We start from the raw sequence: 17,500 nt of genomic DNA, 5'->3' as shown, positions 1-17,500 counted from the left end.
GCCCCACGCGTGCACAGACACGTGACCTTCGCTGCCGCTCCATGAATATATAAAACGCACATACAGGCAGTCCCGTGTGCGTCTGCTGTTGCTCCTCCTGCTGTTGATGATGATGATGATGATGCCTGGCTTGCTTGCTTGCTCTAGTGTGTGTGTGTGTGTGTGTGTGTGTGTGTTATGTGGTGATTAACGTAATAATAACTGTGAGGAGGAGGAGGAGGAGGAGGAGGAGGAGGAGGAGGAGGAGGAGGAGGAGGAGGAGGAGGAAGAAAAGGAGGAGGAGGAGGAGGAGGAGGAAGAGGAGGAGGAGGAGGAGGACGAAAGAAGAAGAAGAAGAAGAAAAGCAATAACGATATCAACAACAACAACAATAATAATGATAATAATAATAATAATAATAATATTAATAACAACAACAACAACAACAACAACAACAACAACAACAACAACAACAACAACAACAATCACTATCATACTTGACTTAAAATAACAATAAAAAAAAGTAATGACAGTTAATAAAAAGATAATAATAACTATAATTGCACACCTACACACACACACACACACACACACACACACACACACACACACACACACACACACACACACACACACACACACGAATGAAGAAACGAAGAATAATTACGAGTATTTAACTAAACCTCTTGTTTGTTCCCTTCCCTCCTCCCCTCCATCCTTCTCTCCTCTCCCTCCTTCTCTCCTCTCCCTCCTTCTCTCCGCCACTTCCTTCATCCCTCCATCTTTCCTTCCCTCCTTTTATCCCTCCAGCTTTCTCTCTCCCTTCTACTAGCGAAAGGAGAGAGAGAGAGAGAGAGAGAGAGAGAGAGAGAGAGAGAGAGAGAGAGAGAGAGAGAGAGAGAGAGAGAGAGAGAGAGAGAGAGAGAGAGAGAGAGAGAGAGAGAGAGAGAGAGAGAAGCGTGAACAGAATCCTTTGGTACTTCACTCTCCCTCTCCCTTTCCCTCCACCCCAGCCCTCTCCCCCTCCCGCCCTCCCTGGCACTCAGCCCCACATGGCACCCTGGCACCCCCACCCGGCAGGTCCGTTCCGTCACCTTTAAGTCCCTTACCTTAGCACAGTGTTCTCAGGTGTCTCTTTTAAAATCCACCTTTTCTTTTCATCTACCTGTCCCGCTTAGGTGACGCCGCCCACACCTCACTCTAAGGGGGCGTTGGGTTATTAAGGGATTGGTGGAATAGTGGAATAGGTGGTGTTATGGAGACAGGATAATGGGATAATAGGATTTAAAGAAAGACCACGAGTTATGAGGTGATTAATAAATGGTTAAATGGGTGGGAATGGACGATTCTAATAGGACTTGTTTATAGGAGTTGGACAGAGGGATAAGGGGTTCAAGGATTTGTAGGATAAAGGTAAGGGAATTTAAAGAGGGGATGGGAAGAGTAGGAAAGTAATTATGACAGTGTTTGCAGGATGAGAATGGATAAATTTGAATGAGAAGGTATGTTTACGGTTAAATGAGAGAAATGAGTTAAAAAAGGGGGCGGGATAATGAGTAAGAGATTTTAAAGTCAGGATAGAGAAAATAGGAAGGGTTAATTAAGAGAGAACTGATAGTGCTTATATAGAGAAATGTGACTGATAAGGAAGGTCTATGGGGATGGAAGGATACTGGGATGGTAGGGGCTTTAAAGGAGTTAGGATACTGAGTAAGAGGAAATATAGATGAGAGGAATGTTATTAAGACAACTAATAGGATGCATATGGATAAGTGTGACAGATAGGATGGGTGGCAGGATATTGGGGTGACCTGAGGAATTTAAAGGGACGATAAGGATAAGAAGATCTAATTAAAACACTGCTGATAGGGTGAATATTAACTGTGAGTAATAGGGAAGATTTATTGAGGTTTAGGATAAAAAAGTCACCTGAGAGATTTGGAGTGAGGATAACGATCAGGGGAAGGTAATTAAAACAGTGTTGACAGGATGAATATGTACAAATATGAGTAAAAGGAAAAATGAATGAGGGTTTAAACAAGCGATAAGTTTTCTGAAGGCGTTTGATGAGTAAGGAATCGTTTATTATCAAATTTCAACACGTGGAGGAAAAACTTTAAAGGGGCAGAAGAGAACATAAGAACACAAGAAATAAGGGAAGCTACAAGAAGCGACCAGGCTTACACGTGGCAGTCCCTGTATGATTGTATGACAGGAAGTGTAATATAACCGCTGAAGAGAAGGGAAAGTTAAAGAGAAGGGGGTAATAAGTGAATGGGGTAGTTAGACGATTGTTAAGGTGCAAGGGGAAGGTTTAAAGTGTACGGAGTGACATTAATGGATCAGTGAGGGGAGGAGAGGGTGAGTACGAATAATTTGGATTGACATAATGGTTAAAGAGAAGGTTAGTCATTGAAGGTAGAGTAAAGGAATTGATAATGTGTGAGTGAAGGAGAGATGAATGTTGACTAATGGAATAGTGAATGTGATGTGATAGATGTGAGGAGGAAAGATAGGGTGAATTAATAGGAAGTTGGTTTATAATGAGGCGTAAGGAAGGAAGGCAGGAATATTTAATGGGGAAGGGAAGGGAAGATAACAGTAAACTAAATTCAAGTGTGGAGAAGCGAAGGTGGGAAAAGTCAACAAGTAAAAAAGCGGAAAGACTGAGAAAATTCATACGAAACTAGATTAAAGTGAGAGAAGGAAAGGAAGAAAAAAATATAATACGAACGAAAAGAAAAGGTAATTCGATTTTTTTTTTCCTTTTTCTTTCTTTGTACCAGGAAAAAACATCGTTGATAAATCCACTCCCAAGACAAACAGTACACCTGAGAGAGGCGCCAAAGTACGAGTATATCCTGAAATGTCTTAATCCTACTCCTTCAAAACAGTTCAAGTCACAGGCAGGAAGAGAGAGACAGGAAGTGAGTTTGTGACCCCAGCAGCAATGGAGATGAAAGAGTGAGAATACTAGTTAACTCTTGCATTAATTAGATGGATGGAATAGGGTTGAGAGTAAATTCGAGTTTGGAGGAAGAAACGTAGGAGGGAAATGAGGAGTTTTAATAGAAAGCTAAACTAAATTGCATGAAAGGAAAATAGGAAACATTAAAGATGATGAGAAAATACAAGGAAAGGCGATAGGAAGTGAAATGAAAATATACGTGAGGGAAGGAAGGAAAAAGTAAAGCATGGAAAAAAATAATGCAAAAGTAAATTGAAACCTAAAAATTATCAGAAGGTAGGAAAAGAAAATACGTAAGAGAAAATTTAATGGGGCATAAAAATATAGAGATTAGAGAAGTTAATAACAGAAGAAAATAGGAAAAAGTAACGTGAAATTACAATAAGGATTAGGTAGGAGGGAAAAAAAAAAGTCGCAATAGAAAAATGAGGAAAGTAGATTAATTGAAGCTGATGAAAGTAAAGGGCGCTGCAAACTTTCCATGATAATTACTGCAGGAAAGAAAATTAAACTGTATGGGGAAATGCAAGTCAATATTTTAGGCCTAAGGGAAACAGCACAAACTTGAGCGTGAAGATTGCTAAAGAGAATTATTAAAGGGAAGATTAACCTATCCTTAAAATACAATAAAAATAAATGAATAAATAAAATAAAACAAAGATAACGAAAAAAAAAATAACGAAAACAAAATGAAAAATAAATAAAAATTAATAAACCAGGAAGCCGTGGAGTATTTATGTGAAATTCGAGGAAAAAAAATAAAAAAGCCAAAACCCCAAAAAACGTTACGTAAATAATGATGAGTGAAAAGATAAGTAACTACGATAAAAAAGAAAAAAAAAACAGCATGAAGAAAAAAGTCCACTAAATCTACAAACTAATATTAATGATAAAGGTAAAGGTAATGCAAGAAAAATATGAATAAATAAATAAAAATGAATAAATAAAATAATAAAAATAATAATAATAATGATAATAATAATAATAATAATAATAATAATAATAATAATAATAATAATAAGAAGAAGAAGAAGAAGAAGAAGAAGAAGAAGAAGAAGAAGAAGAAGAAGAAGAAGAAGAAGAAGAAGAAGAAGAAGAAGAAGAAGAAGAAAGAAAGAAAGAAAGAAAGAAAGAAAAAAAACAGAAAAAAAGAAAAAGAAAGAAAGAAAGAAAAATTAAATTAAATCTTCAACTAAAATACAATATAAAAAAAAAGCACAATAGACACACACACACACACACACACACACACACACACACACACACACACACACACACACACACACACACACACACACACACACACACACAAATAAATAAATAAATAAAAAACAGTACTTGATAAAAAAAAGACAAACGCGAATTGGCGAATATTAGAAAGTAAAACGGAATAGTTAATCAAATTTTATAACACAGCTACTATGAAAAAAAATTAAAAAATAAACTAAAATCCAAAATGAAAAGAACATTAGAAAAAAGTACAAAATCAATGAGAACTTCAGGAGCAGAAGTAGAGGAGGAGGAGGAGAAGGAGGAGGAGGAGGAGGAGGAGGAGGAGGAGGAGGAGGAGGAGGAGGAGGAGGAGGAGGAGGAGGAAAAGAAGAAAAGAAGAAGAAGAAGAAGAAGAAGAAGAAGAAGAAGAAGAAGAAGAAGAAGAAGAAGAAGAAGAAGAAGAAGAAGAAGAAGAAGAAGAAGAAGAAGAAGAAGAAGAAGAAGAAGAAGAGGAGGAGGAGGAGGTAAAGCAGGGAAGAAGCCAGGTGAACACAGGTAAGAGTAGTAGACCACAGGTGAGAGAGAGAGAGAGAGAGAGAGAGAGAGAGAGAGAGAGAGAGAGAGAGAGAGAGAGAGAGAGAGAGAGAGAGAGAGAGAGAGAGAGAGAGAGAGAGAGAGAGAGAGAGAGAGAGAGAGAGAGAGAGAGAGAGAGAGAGAGAGAGAGAGAGAGAGAGAGAGAGAGCGAGAGAAATTTAATTCCGGTCAAACTCACTCAATTAATAAACCAAATCTTGCGGAGGAAGCGACACGTGGCGCTAAGGAAGAAAATCAATAGAACAAACATGCCCTAGACGACCTTATTGCAGAGAGAGAGAGAGAGAGAGAGAGAGAGAGAGAGAGAGAGAGAGAGAGAGAGAGAGAGAGAGAGAGAGAGAGAGAGAGAGAGAGAGAGAGAGAGAGAGAGAGAGAGAGAGAGAGAGAGAGAGAGAGAGAACAAAATCGATACGCAAGAGTGCTCCGAGGAAAGCCAGTGGTAAGGGGGGAAGGGAAGGAGGAGAAGGAGGAGGAGGAGGAGGAGGAGGAGGAGGAGGAGGAGGAGGAGGAGGAGGAGGAGGAGGAGGAGGAGGAGGAGGAGGAGGAGGAGGAGGAGGAGGAAGTATGCAAGAAGGTGAGGTGGAGAGGAGAGGAGAGATGGTAAAGAAAGGAAAGAGAAAAGAAAAAAAAAACACTTCCCTTAGGATAGCAAAGGAGGAGGAGGAGGAGGAGGAGGAGGAGGAGGAGGAGGAGGAGGAGGAGGAGGAGGAGGAGGAGGAGGAGGAGGAGAGCGTAGAAGGAAGCTTACTCACATACCCCGTGCAAGGATGAAAACTCTCTCTCTCTCTCTCTCTCTCTCTCTCTCTCTCTCTCTCTCTCTCTCTCTCTCTCTCTCTCTCTCTCTCTCTCTCTCTCTCTCTCTCTCTCTCTCTCTCTCTCTCTCTCTCAGTAAGGAAACCCGGAAGTTCGCACTGAAAGATTCTCTGTTTAGTATTTCATTTTGTTTCTCTTTCCTCTTGTTTATTAGTTTTCTCTACTTCCTCCTTCTTCTTTAATTGACTTCATACCTGGAATTCCTTTTGTCTCTTCGTCTTCTCGTTTTCTTTTTTCCCATTTTTTTTCGTTTCTTTTTTCCATCTTCGCTCTCTTCTAAAATGTCTTCATACCGTTTTCTTTAATTTTTTGCCTGTTTTCATTCTTCCTCCTTCTCCTTCCTCCTTCTTTTTCATCCTTCTTCTCCTCCTTCCCATCCTGTACTTTTTTTTCTTCGCGTTTATTTAAATTCTCCTTCTTCTCCTTTATTTATTCTATTTACTGCTTCTCCCACTTTACTATTCAACATCTTCTTCCTCCTCCTCCTCCTCCTCCTGTACTCTTTCCTCTCGAAGCGCCTCTTTCTCTCCTCTTCCTCCTCTAATTTTTCCATCTATCCTCCTTTTCTTGTACTTCCCTTTTCTTCAAATTCCTTCTCTTCTTCCTCCTCCTACATTTCTTGCTTCCACCTTTCATTTCATATACTTGTTTCTTTATCATACTCTTCCTCTTCTTCTTTCTCTTCCTCTTCATCCTACCTGTCTTCCTTATACCTTTCATTCTAAACCCTTTCTTTTTTTTTATCATATCCTTCCTCTTTCTCTTCCTTCTCCAACAACCTCCTTCTCTTCCTCCTCTTCCTTCGCTGGCACTCTCCTTCTCTTTCCTCTCATCCTACCTGTCTTCCTTGCACATTTCATTCCATACCCTTCCTTCATCATACTCTTCCTCCTTCGACAACCTCCTTCTCTTCCACCTCTTCAGTGAGATACTATGGCCACGATGCTCAGGCTCTAATTCATTAACATCATCTGGTTATCTCCACCCCGCCAGCCAGCCAGCCAGCCAGCCACCCAGCCACTCCACCTCTCAGCCACACAGCCACAGACCCAATTAACGCCTCCCCTCCCTCACACACACACACACACACACACCTCACGTCTCATCCCTCACCCCCACCCACCCACACGCTTCCTCCACCTCCTCCTCCTGCTCGTACAGTCAGTTGGTTATATTTATTCATTTACTCACTCACTCATGCACAGTCAGGTTTGTTTGGTCTTATTTATCTGTTTGTTTTTTTATCTTCTTTAGTTTAGGTAGTTAATGGGTAGTTAATGGGTTGTATGTTGTAGTTAGGTTGGGTTTGTTGTTTTGGTGTTAGTTTTTTTTTTATTTACTTATTTATTTATTTATTTATTTATTTATTTTTTTTTTATTTTTTTGGTTTGCTGGTTGTGTTGTGAATAGTTTGGGTTATTGTTTTGTGAGTGAGTGAGTGAGTGAGTGAGTGAATTGGTTAGTTGGTTGGTTAGTTATTTAGTTACTTGGTAGGGCAGTTAGTTAAGTTATTTATTTAGTTAACCAGTTAGGCAATTAGGTAGTTTGAATTAAAACAGTTTGTCACGTAATTAAGTATGTAGTTACTGATTATTTTTTAAGCTTCCCAGTCATTTAGTCACTCGATCAGTTACGAATCGGTACTTAAGTCACACAGGAATTCACGAAACCCAATGTAGTGGAACAGGGTGAGAAAGAACAAGACTCCTCATTTTTTTTTTTTTTCTTGAAGTCAGCCAGTCACTCACTCAGTTAACCGTTTTTTTTTTTTTTTTTGCATTTTTCCTTAATTAATCACCACTTTGAGTTCTCTTTTCTGCACTGCACTGGCTAAAAATCGCAAAATCTATTCTTTTTATCCCCTCCTTTCTTGTAGATGCTTATAAAGATTCCTTACATTGTTTTTCAGTGTTGAGTATTGCTGCACATCACACTGAAAGGGTTAACCAATCAAACAATTATCTCATCAACGATACACGCCAGTCAGTCAATCCACAAATCAATTAGCGAACGATCCATACCTGTCAGTCATCCAACCAGTCCACAGTCACTCAGTCAGCCAGTTTAGTCCTTAAGTCACCATTACGTCAGCCAAGCCAATTCAGTCATTCAGTCAGCCAGTCTAGTCAGCAAGTCATATAATCAGAAACTCAGCAACACATCCAACCAGTCTTGCAGCTTCTAATACCTACAACCTGTCTTTGGCTCAGTGGTAAAGACGTATATTAAGTTGAAGACCCCTCGTTCGAATCCCTTAGCTCTTAACCAATCAGTGAAAAGCAATCTAAATAAAATGCTCATCCACATTAACGTAAAATTCTCCACTTAGACTCTTAAATTATTCACTTAACACGGTCATTCCACCGAGACATCTAAGTGGATAGGTGGAGAAGGGAAAAATGTGAAGTGAGAAGTGGAAGTAGGAAAGTGGGTATGTGTGGAGGAGTAGGAAGTGGATAAGGCAAACGCGTATGAGTGGAATGTGGAAAAAATTAGAGCTATGTGGAGAAGTATGAGGTGGAAGAGGGAAAAGTGAAGGAGTGGAATGTGAAGGAAAGTGGAGCTATGTGGAGAATTATGAAGTGGAAGTGGGAAAAGTGATGGAAAAGAATGAATGTGGAAGAAAGAGGAGTTGTGTGGAAAAATCTGACAGTGGAAGAATCAGAAGTGGAGTGAAATGTGGAAGGAAAGAAGAAGTGGACGTGTCAAGGGAACAATGAAGTGAATGAGGCATAAGTGGAGGAGAAGAGTGTGGAGGAGAGTGGAGCTTCGTGGAATCGTACAAGATATAAAAAAAAAAAAAAAAAAAAAACTTAAGTGGAAGAAAAGACAAAAAGAGAGAGAAAAAGAAGTATGTAGATTAATAACGTGATATCAACAAATGAGGTGGATTACGCATGTGGAAGACTAAGACGAGAGAAAGAGATAAAGAAAGACAAATATATCGGAAAAAAGAAGTGGAAGATAAAAAAAGAATAAAATTGAGAATCGAACAAGTGAAAAGGATGGAGGGAATGGAGGGAGGGAGGGAAGGGAGAGAGAGACAGGGAGTGGAAGGGAGGGGGACAGCTTGATAGAAACCGTGGCTGAGGTGGATGAGGATGAATGAATGTGGAGTGAAGGGGGTGGAGGCAAGATAGGAGTTACTTAACACAACTCGAGTATTATTGATCGTTGCCTCCTCTTTTGTCTCCTTTCCGGCTCTTCCCTAAAGGCTCTGGTCCCCAAACCTTCTTTTTCAGTGCGATGGTAGTGGTGGTGGTGGTGGTGGTGGTGGTGGTGGTAGTGGTGGTGGTGGTGGTAGTTAGTAGTAGTAGGAGTAGTACTAGTAGTGGTAGTAGCAGTAGTGGTAATGAAGAAGAAGAAGAAGAAAAAGAAGAAGAAGAATAGGTAATAATGGTAATGCTAATAGGAGGAGGAGGAGGAGGAGGAGGAGGAGGAGGAATAATAGTAGTAGCAGTAATCATTATAATAACCACTTTAACACCCACGCTCTCTCTCTCTCTCTCTCTCTCTCTCTCTCTCTCTCTCTCTCTCTCTCTTAATACCCATCTCCCGTTCCTCCCCATTAAGACAACACAGAAGAATAAATTAACTGTCCCTTTAAATGAGAGAGAGAGAGAGAGAGAGAGAGAGAGAGAGAGAGAGAGAGAGAGAGAGAGAGAGAGAGAGAGAGAGAGAGAGAGAGAGAGAGAGAGAGAGAGAGAGAGAGAGAGAGCAAGTTTTAAGTGATAAGAATCTTTCATGTAAGCTTTATTGGAGCTCTTTTATACTCTTAACTTTTAAATAGTGGCATTTCAACTCATTCTTCTATTATTATTATTATTATTAGTAGTAGTAGTAGCAGTAGTAGTAGTAGTAGTAGTAGAGATTAATGTACGATTGCCCCCCGAAACAGGTAGGTATGTTTCAAGTACGGATGGCCACGTGTGAACCAGATGGCTTCTTGCAGCTTCCCTTATTTTCTCATTTTATCAACAAACAAGTGCCATTAGATAGGTTATTAAAGAATGGACAACAACGAACTTATATAAACAGTTCTTCACTCATGGTAAGTATTGTCTTTGATCAGCTTCGTCACTGTTTCCACCACCAGGGGACTCAGGAACACGGTAACACTGCCACTCACTCGCTGATTGGTCAACGCATTCCAGTTCTGGCGGAATAAAATAACGCTGCATTTCAAACACAGCCCTTACTTAATTATAAGATACAGAACTGTAAAAATATGGCATCGGATAGACACATTTCAAAACAAGGCGGGAGTACGTCAACCAAACAGCAGCGAGGAGTGAGAGCACCAGTCATTGGCAGTGTTGTCAAGTTACCGAGTCCTCACGTGGAAAATTACTGGAACAGAGTTGGTGAAACAGAATACAGCCCAGCACTGAATCCAACCATGGCTACTTCAACCTAAAGCAAAGACAAGTACATGTCAAACAGTGTCATCCAGAGACTTTAATCACTATCAGATGAAAAAAAGGTCAATGAAAAACAAGGCCATCAGCTGTGCAAACATTCCAGCAATACAGAAACGCTATCAACATACACATACCAGAAAATTAATCCTAACCAAACCTCACATAGGATTCCTACACTAAACAGAGCTATTTGTACCCAAAACATACACGTCTGACCTACGATTCGGTTAGCAAGGAAGTAAGAATTTAAAAGATGAAGGAAAACAGGGCAGTGGGCAGCTTTTGGTCCTATAAAACACTACAGTCTTCCCTTGACCAACTCCAAATGGCGATAAGAATTAGAAAGAAAATAAGAAGGAAAATAATATAGCTTAAAAGGATTCACTCATGCCTTACTCCACACACACACACACACACACACACACACACACACACACACGAGGGGACGTCAGAGTATAAGTTTATAAATATTTCCTTTAAGAAGAGCAGTTCTCTCTCTCTCTCTCTCTCTCTCTCTCTCTCTCTCTCTCTCTCTCTCTCTCTCTCTCTCTCTCTCTCTCTCTCTCTCTCTCTCTCTCTGTGTGTGTGTGTGTGTGTGTGTGTGTGTGTGTGTGTGTGTGTGTGTGTGTGTGTGTGTGTGTGTGTGTGTGTGTGTGTGTGTGTGTGTGTGTGTGTGTGTAAGGAGACGTAGTTGCACTTAAACGTTTAAATTAAAACAATATTTTCTGAGAAGAGAGAGAGAGAGAGAGAGAGAGAGAGAGAGAGAGAGAGAGAGAGAGAGAGAGAGAGAGAGAGAGAGAGAGAGAGAGAGAGAGAGTCATACACAGGACAATACCTGAACCAGGAACAAGACAAATACACACAATACAACCATAACAAACAACGAGACACCTATAAGCGCGCGCGCACACACACACACACACACACACACACACACACACACACACACACACACACACACACACACACACACACACACACATACACGGAGGGTAAACAAATGCCATGTGTCATCGACTAACTCTCTCTCTCTCTCTCTCTCTCTCTCTCTCTCTCTCTCTCTCTCTCTCTCTCTCTCTCTCTCTCTCTCTCTCTCTCTCTCCCTTTTTTTCTGTGTAGGCTATTCTTACATTTGCTGCATGAAGGGGAGAAACGTGGAAATGCAAATGAAAGAAGAAGAAGAAGAAGAAGAAGAAGAAGAAGAAGAAGAAGAAGAAGAAGAAGAAGAAGAAGAAGAAGAAGAAGAAGAAGAAGAAGAAGAAGAAGAAGAAACGAAAAATGATGATGATGATGATGATGATGATGATGATGATGATGATGATGATGAGGTAGAGGATCAGACAGAGATGATGACAAATCTGAAGAGAAGAACAAATACATGAACGAAACCAACATCAACAATCTCCAAAGTAAACAACAAAACAAATCAACAACAACAACAACAATAATAACAAATCACAGGCGAAGCAATAACACGACAGCGATGATGAGAAATTAAAGAAAAAAAGAAAGAAGACAAATTTAGCAATCACTCCTTGAAGACACCCAATGATACTCTTTAAAATCTGTTGACACTCCTCTTCTCCCTTCTCTTCCTCCTCCTCCTCCTCCTCCTCCTCCTCCTCCTCCTCCTCCTCAGGTAAATGGAGATCACGTGACTCCTCTTCTTTTCTTTCTCTTTTGTTCTCCTGTTCTTATTCTCCTTTTCTTATCTTGTTAGTGTTTTTTTATTTCCACTCTTTCGTCTACCAGTCTCTCTCTCTCTCTCTCTCTCTCTCTCTCTCTCTCTCTCTCTCTCTCTCTCTCTCTCTCTCTCTCTCTCTCTCTCTCTCTCTCTCTCTCTCTCTCCTTACTTCTGAAATCATGTTTTTTTTTTTTCATTAACACTTTTTATTATTTGTTTGTTTGTTTTTTTCTCCAGTTCCTACAAAAATACCTATTAACTTATTCTATTTCTTTATCCTTCCTCCTGTCGTCCTCCTTCCTTTCTTATTCTTGTTCCCTTTCTTCTTCTTCTTCTTCTTCCTTCTCTTCCTCCTCTTTCTCTTTTCTTTCTTCCTTCTTCCTCCTCACACAAAATCCAGAAATCCATAAACAGCAATTACTATCTTCAGGGTTCTCTCTCTCTCTCTCTCTCTCTCTCTCTCTCTCTCTCTCTCTCTCTCTCTCTCTCTCTCTCTCTCTCTCTCTTTCTTACTTCTTTTTTCCCTTCATTATCCCTCTGGATTTAACTCCCCTTGTCTGCTGAGAGAGAGAGAGAGAGAGAGAGAGAGAGAGAGAGAGAGAGAGAGAGAGAGAGAGAGAGAGAGAGAGAGAGAGAGAGAGAGAGAGAGAGAGAGAGAGAGAGAGAGAGAGAGAGAGAGAGAGACACACACACCAAAACACTGACACACACACACACACACACACACACACACACACACACACACACACACACACAGGGACAAACAAACAGAGGGCAGGGAAGAGCAAACACAAACGAGATAGCGAGGAAACACTATCACTGCCACAGCACAGCACAGCACGACACAGCACAGCATGGCCATCACCAGTACTAAACAATACTGCCAAATAAAGACGAGTAAAGGAACACAAGGGAACACAAGGGAAGAGCAAACACCAATCGACGTGCTGGCCCACATGTCTGGTTGTGATGAAGTGAATTGGTTAATAATTGTGAAGTAAGACATGTGGGGATGAGGAGAGCATATGGTAAAGGTGAAGAAGAAGAAGAGGAGGAGGAGGATAGAGAAAAAGCGTAATAGGAATTAAGATAAATACGTGTAAAGACAGATAGATAGATAGATAGATAGATAGATAGATAGATAGATAGATAAATAGATAGATAGGTAGATAGATGCACCAGAGAGAGAGAGAGAGAGAGAGAGAGAGAGAGAGAGAGAGAGAGAGAGAGAGAGAGAGAGAGAGAGAGAGAGAGAGAGAGAGAGAAAACAACATACGGAAGCACCTCAGGTCACGTTGCTGTAGGCGGAGGAGGAGGAAGAAGAGGAAGAGGAGGAGGAGGAGGAGGAGGAGGAGGAGGAGGAGGAGGAGGAGGAGGAGGAGGAGGAGGAGGAGGAGGAGGAGGAGGAGGAGGAGGAGGAGGAGGAGGTTAAAGGGAACAACAAAACAAAAGAAAAATAAATCAAAATAGCTTACCTCAAGATAAGTCAGAGAGAGAGAGAGAGAGAGAGAGAGAGAGAGAGAGAGAGAGAGAGAGAGAGAGAGAGAGAGAGAGAGAGAGAGAGAGAGAGAGAGAGAGAGAGAGAGAGAAGGGGAAAAAGAAATACAATCAGAAAAAAAGGAAAAACTGACCAACACAGCAGATGTTTCAGGAGTCACAGATATAAACTACAGGGGCTTGGATAACCTTCAGCTTAGCGTGTTGTGTTCACTCCAAACCTTTTTTTTTTCTTTCATTTTCTCTTTTTCCATTTTTTCTTTTCGTTTCCTACCCCTCCTTCCCTTGCTGAACGTCTCTCTCTCTCTCTCTCTCTCTCTCTCTCTCTCTCTCTCTCTCTCTCTCTCTCTCTCTCTCTCTCTCTCTCTCTCTCTCTCTCTCTCTGTCTACAAGTTGCTATATAATGTTTTTTTTCCTATCAGTGTACTTTTATCACTATCATTATCATCATCATCACTTTTATCGGTACTTTTAATCACTAATATACTCTACTGGCTATTACTGTTATCGCCATATTTATCACCTCTACAATATCACCACCATCACCATCACCACCACCACCACCACCACCACCACCACCAAGACGCACGGACGGCACGGCAGAGGTAAAAGGAGGTTGAGGAATGCCATGCACTCCACTGCTCATTGCCACTTTGCTCATCTCCGTCTCCTTGGCAGCACACAACAACAACAACAACAACAACAACAACAACAACAACAACAACAACAACAACAGTATATTAATCACGTTCAATCATTCATACACACACTCAATTCAACATCGTAAACAACTTTTTAGCGTCTTAAAAATTTTCTTCACTAAAGTCTAAAAAAAATAATAAATAAATAAATAAATACCTGTCTATCTTTACCTGGCCTCAGTCAAAGTTCAGATAATAGTCTACAGAGCTTTGTTTATTTGAGTTTAAGGTGATGCTGGCAAATCGAAATCAAATAGGATACTTCAGCTTCGAGGCAACAATCTCTAGAGCGATTCTGTCAAATGCTAGAGAAGAAATTTATATTATAGTGACAAGCGAAACAGGTTTATGTATTTCAGGTGCCTCAGTCAAGCAGTAAAGGGCGCTCTTTTATTTTAAGCCAGAAATCTCAATAGAAAAAAAGAAAAAGCGAAAGAGAGAGAGAGAGAGAGAGAGAGAGAGAGAGAGAGAGAAAAAAAGTTTGTACGGTATCTGGTTTAATCCTACAATTTTTACAGTTATTTATACACAAGAAATGGAGACACACGGGCAAAAATTTCGAAAAAAAAAATATTAATCCTCTCGAATACTACACCTATCTATTTCTTATTATTAATCTATTTTTATAAGTAGGTGAGGCACTGGTCAAAGGCTACAAAAGGCGGAATAAAAAGGCCTACTGAAAACACCAGGCATCAAAAAAGTGGAACCAGGAAGATTATATAAAAAAAAAAGCAACTTGCAATAATACACGAATAATCTTGAATCTTACACCTCCAATAGGCCTATGTTAAAATAATCTCGAATCTCACACCTCTATTAGGACTACGTGCTTATGGATTTAAAGGGTAGGCCTGATTTTTTGTGGACTTAGTGAGTGTTACGTGTATGCTTGAGAGACAACAAACAAAGGTCTCTCTCTCTCTCTCTCTCTCTCTCTCTCTCTCTCTCTCTCTCTCTCTCTCTCTCTCTCTCTCTCTCTCTCTCTCGTCCAAATGGTATGTGGTTATCTTTATTTGCATTTGTAGGTATTCTCTCTCTCTCTCTCTCTCTCTCTCTCTCTCTCTCTCTCTCTCTCTCTCTCTCTCTCTCTCTCTCTCCGCATCACTGAAAACTCTAAGGAAGGGTCAGGGAAGGGACAAGTGGAGGAGGAGGAGGAGGAGGAGGAGGAGGAGGAGGAGGAGGAGGAGGAGGAGGATGAGGAGGAGGAGGAGGAGGAGGAGGAGGAGGAGGAGGAGGAGGAGGAGGAGGAGGAGGAGGAGGAGGAGGAGGAGGAGGAGGAGGAGGAGAAAGTGATTGAGGTGAATGACGAACAGGACAAAAATAGAAAAGGAAAACGAGGAAAATGAGGAAAAGGAGCAAAGAAAAAAATAATAAAACAAGTAACAAGTGAAAGGTAAGATAAACAGCGGAAGAGGAAGAGAAGGAAGCGGAAGAGGATGTGGAAGAGAAAGAAAAGGAGAAGAGGAGGAGGATGTGACGGTGGAAGTACTTAGAGTAGTAGTAGCAGTAGTAGTAGTAGTAGTAGTAGTAGTAGTAGTAGTAGTAGTAGTAGTAGTAGTAGTAGTAGTAGAAGTAGTAGTAGTAGTGAGCGAGTTAGAAAAGAAGGAAAGGAAAAAGAATAAAAAGGGAGGAAAATGAAGACAAGAGAGAGAGAGAGAGAGAGAGAGAGAGAGAGAGAGAGAGAGAGAGAGAGAGAGAGAGAGAGAGAGAGAGAGAGAGAGAGAGAGAGAGAGAGAGAGAGAGAGAGAGAGAGAGAGAGAGAATAAAAGTACAGGAACATGAAAAAAACAAGAAAAAAAGAACAAGCACAAGAATAAAAAAATAATAAGAACAATAACAAGAAAAACTACAAAAATATAGAAAAATAAAAAGAGAGAGAGAGATAGAGACAAGAGGATATGGAGGAAAAGGAAAGAGAGTGGAAGGAGGAGAGAGGGAGAGAAGAAAGGGAAGGAGGGAAGGGGAGGAAAGGGAAGAGAAATAGATAGATTTAGCAATTACTTTATGCAAGGAATAGAGTGAACCGTCAACTTTAAATGGAAAGGTATGGAGAGAGAGAGAGAGAGAGAGAGAGAGAGAGAGAGAGAGAGAGAGAGAGAGAGAGAGAGAGAGAGAGAGAGAGAGAGAGAGAGAGAGAGAGAGAGAGAGAGAGAGAGAGAGAGAGAGAGAGAGCTCCGTACACTACAAAGGCTGTATTTCTTTTCTCTTTACACACACACACACACACACACACACACACACACACACACACACACACACACACACACACACACACACACACACACACACACGCACGCACACAAAGATAAATCCTAAACTTATTTTCCAATGAGGTTAAGAATAGCGACTGAAGGTTATAGGAGACTCTTCTTCTTCTTCTTCTTCTTCTTCTTCTTCTTCTTCTTCCTCCTCCTCCTCCTCCTCCTCTTCCTTCTCCTCCTTCCCATCACAGAGTCAGGTGTTGGTGGTGATGGTGCTGGTTTCCTATACTTTTAATGTACAAATTAATTCAAGATGCAGTCTCTCTCTCTCTCTCTCTCTCTCTCTCTCTCTCTCTCTCTCTCTCTCTCTCTCTCTCTCTCTCTCTCTCTCTCTCTCTTTAACGTCCGTGGCATCAAAAGACCCGGAACACGTCGCGTTACCATTTACATAGGAAGAAGAAGAAGAAGAAAAGAAGAAGAAGATTATGATGATGATGATGATGATGATGATGATGAAGAACTGCATCACCATCATCATTAACAACAACAACAACAACAAAATAATGAAGACGATTATGATGATGATGATGATGATGATGATGACGATGATGATGATGATGATGATGACTAGAAGCAGGAAGAGAAGAAGAAAGAGGAGCAGTCACGTGTAGGCCTACTGACTTTTTACAGCTTCCCTTACGTCTTTATGTTTACCTGCAACAACAACAACAACAACAACAACAACAACAACAACAACAAGACCGTATTTTCATTCCCTCCCTAAATGAAGCTGGACCAAACAACTCATTATGTGAAAGTAAATGTGGGAGCGCGTATTTCTTAATAAAACTCAGCGAGAAAGGCTTGACTTACACCCTCATTACAGAAAACAACAACAACAACACTGCAATTATTTTTAGGGAAACATCTGAGAATAAACGTTTTTTTTTTTTTTTTTCAAGCCACCGGATATGGAGGAAGGATTAACTGCATATGGTAAAAAAATAGAATTAAAGAAACACTTGATTAAAACAACATTTAATAAGGGCAGTTCTAGTCTTTCGTAAACTCCCCAACTAAAACGCCCATATTTTGGTACGTGCCTGACCAAATCTGAAGTGGTGTTGTTGGTGAGCTAACAAACAAAGAAAAGTGACAGAAGCTGGTTTGCTAAAAGGACAAAAATTTGAATAAAAAAGAAAACAAAAAAAGAGAAAAGAGTAAATATGATGACAGCCAATAAAATGCAATCTTTGGATGGGTCTGTGATGAGGACCAATCAGAGGGCAGGGATTGCGAGGTACACACGAACAGCAGCCAATAGCAGCCGTGATGGGATTACTGGCTTGGGACGGAGGAGCGGGGGAGGGGAATTGTCAACAGCCAATAAGGAAACGTAAAAACCGTGCCAGGCTCACGCGTCTCAT

General features: G+C 40.6%; 1 long non-coding RNA gene across 1 annotated transcript in view; it reads right to left on the bottom strand.

The window, feature by feature from the left end:
* The window catches only part of LOC135089650 (uncharacterized), a 46,336-nt gene that overhangs the window by 12,521 nt on the left and 16,315 nt on the right, over window positions 1-17,500 (bottom strand). The window lies entirely within an intron of this gene.

The sequence above is a fragment of the Scylla paramamosain genome, chromosome 33 (genome assembly GCF_035594125.1).
Source record: "Scylla paramamosain isolate STU-SP2022 chromosome 33, ASM3559412v1, whole genome shotgun sequence".
In the NCBI taxonomy this organism is placed as follows: Eukaryota; Metazoa; Arthropoda; class Malacostraca; order Decapoda; family Portunidae; genus Scylla; species Scylla paramamosain.
This window is presented reverse-complemented; position numbering and strand designations above follow the sequence as displayed.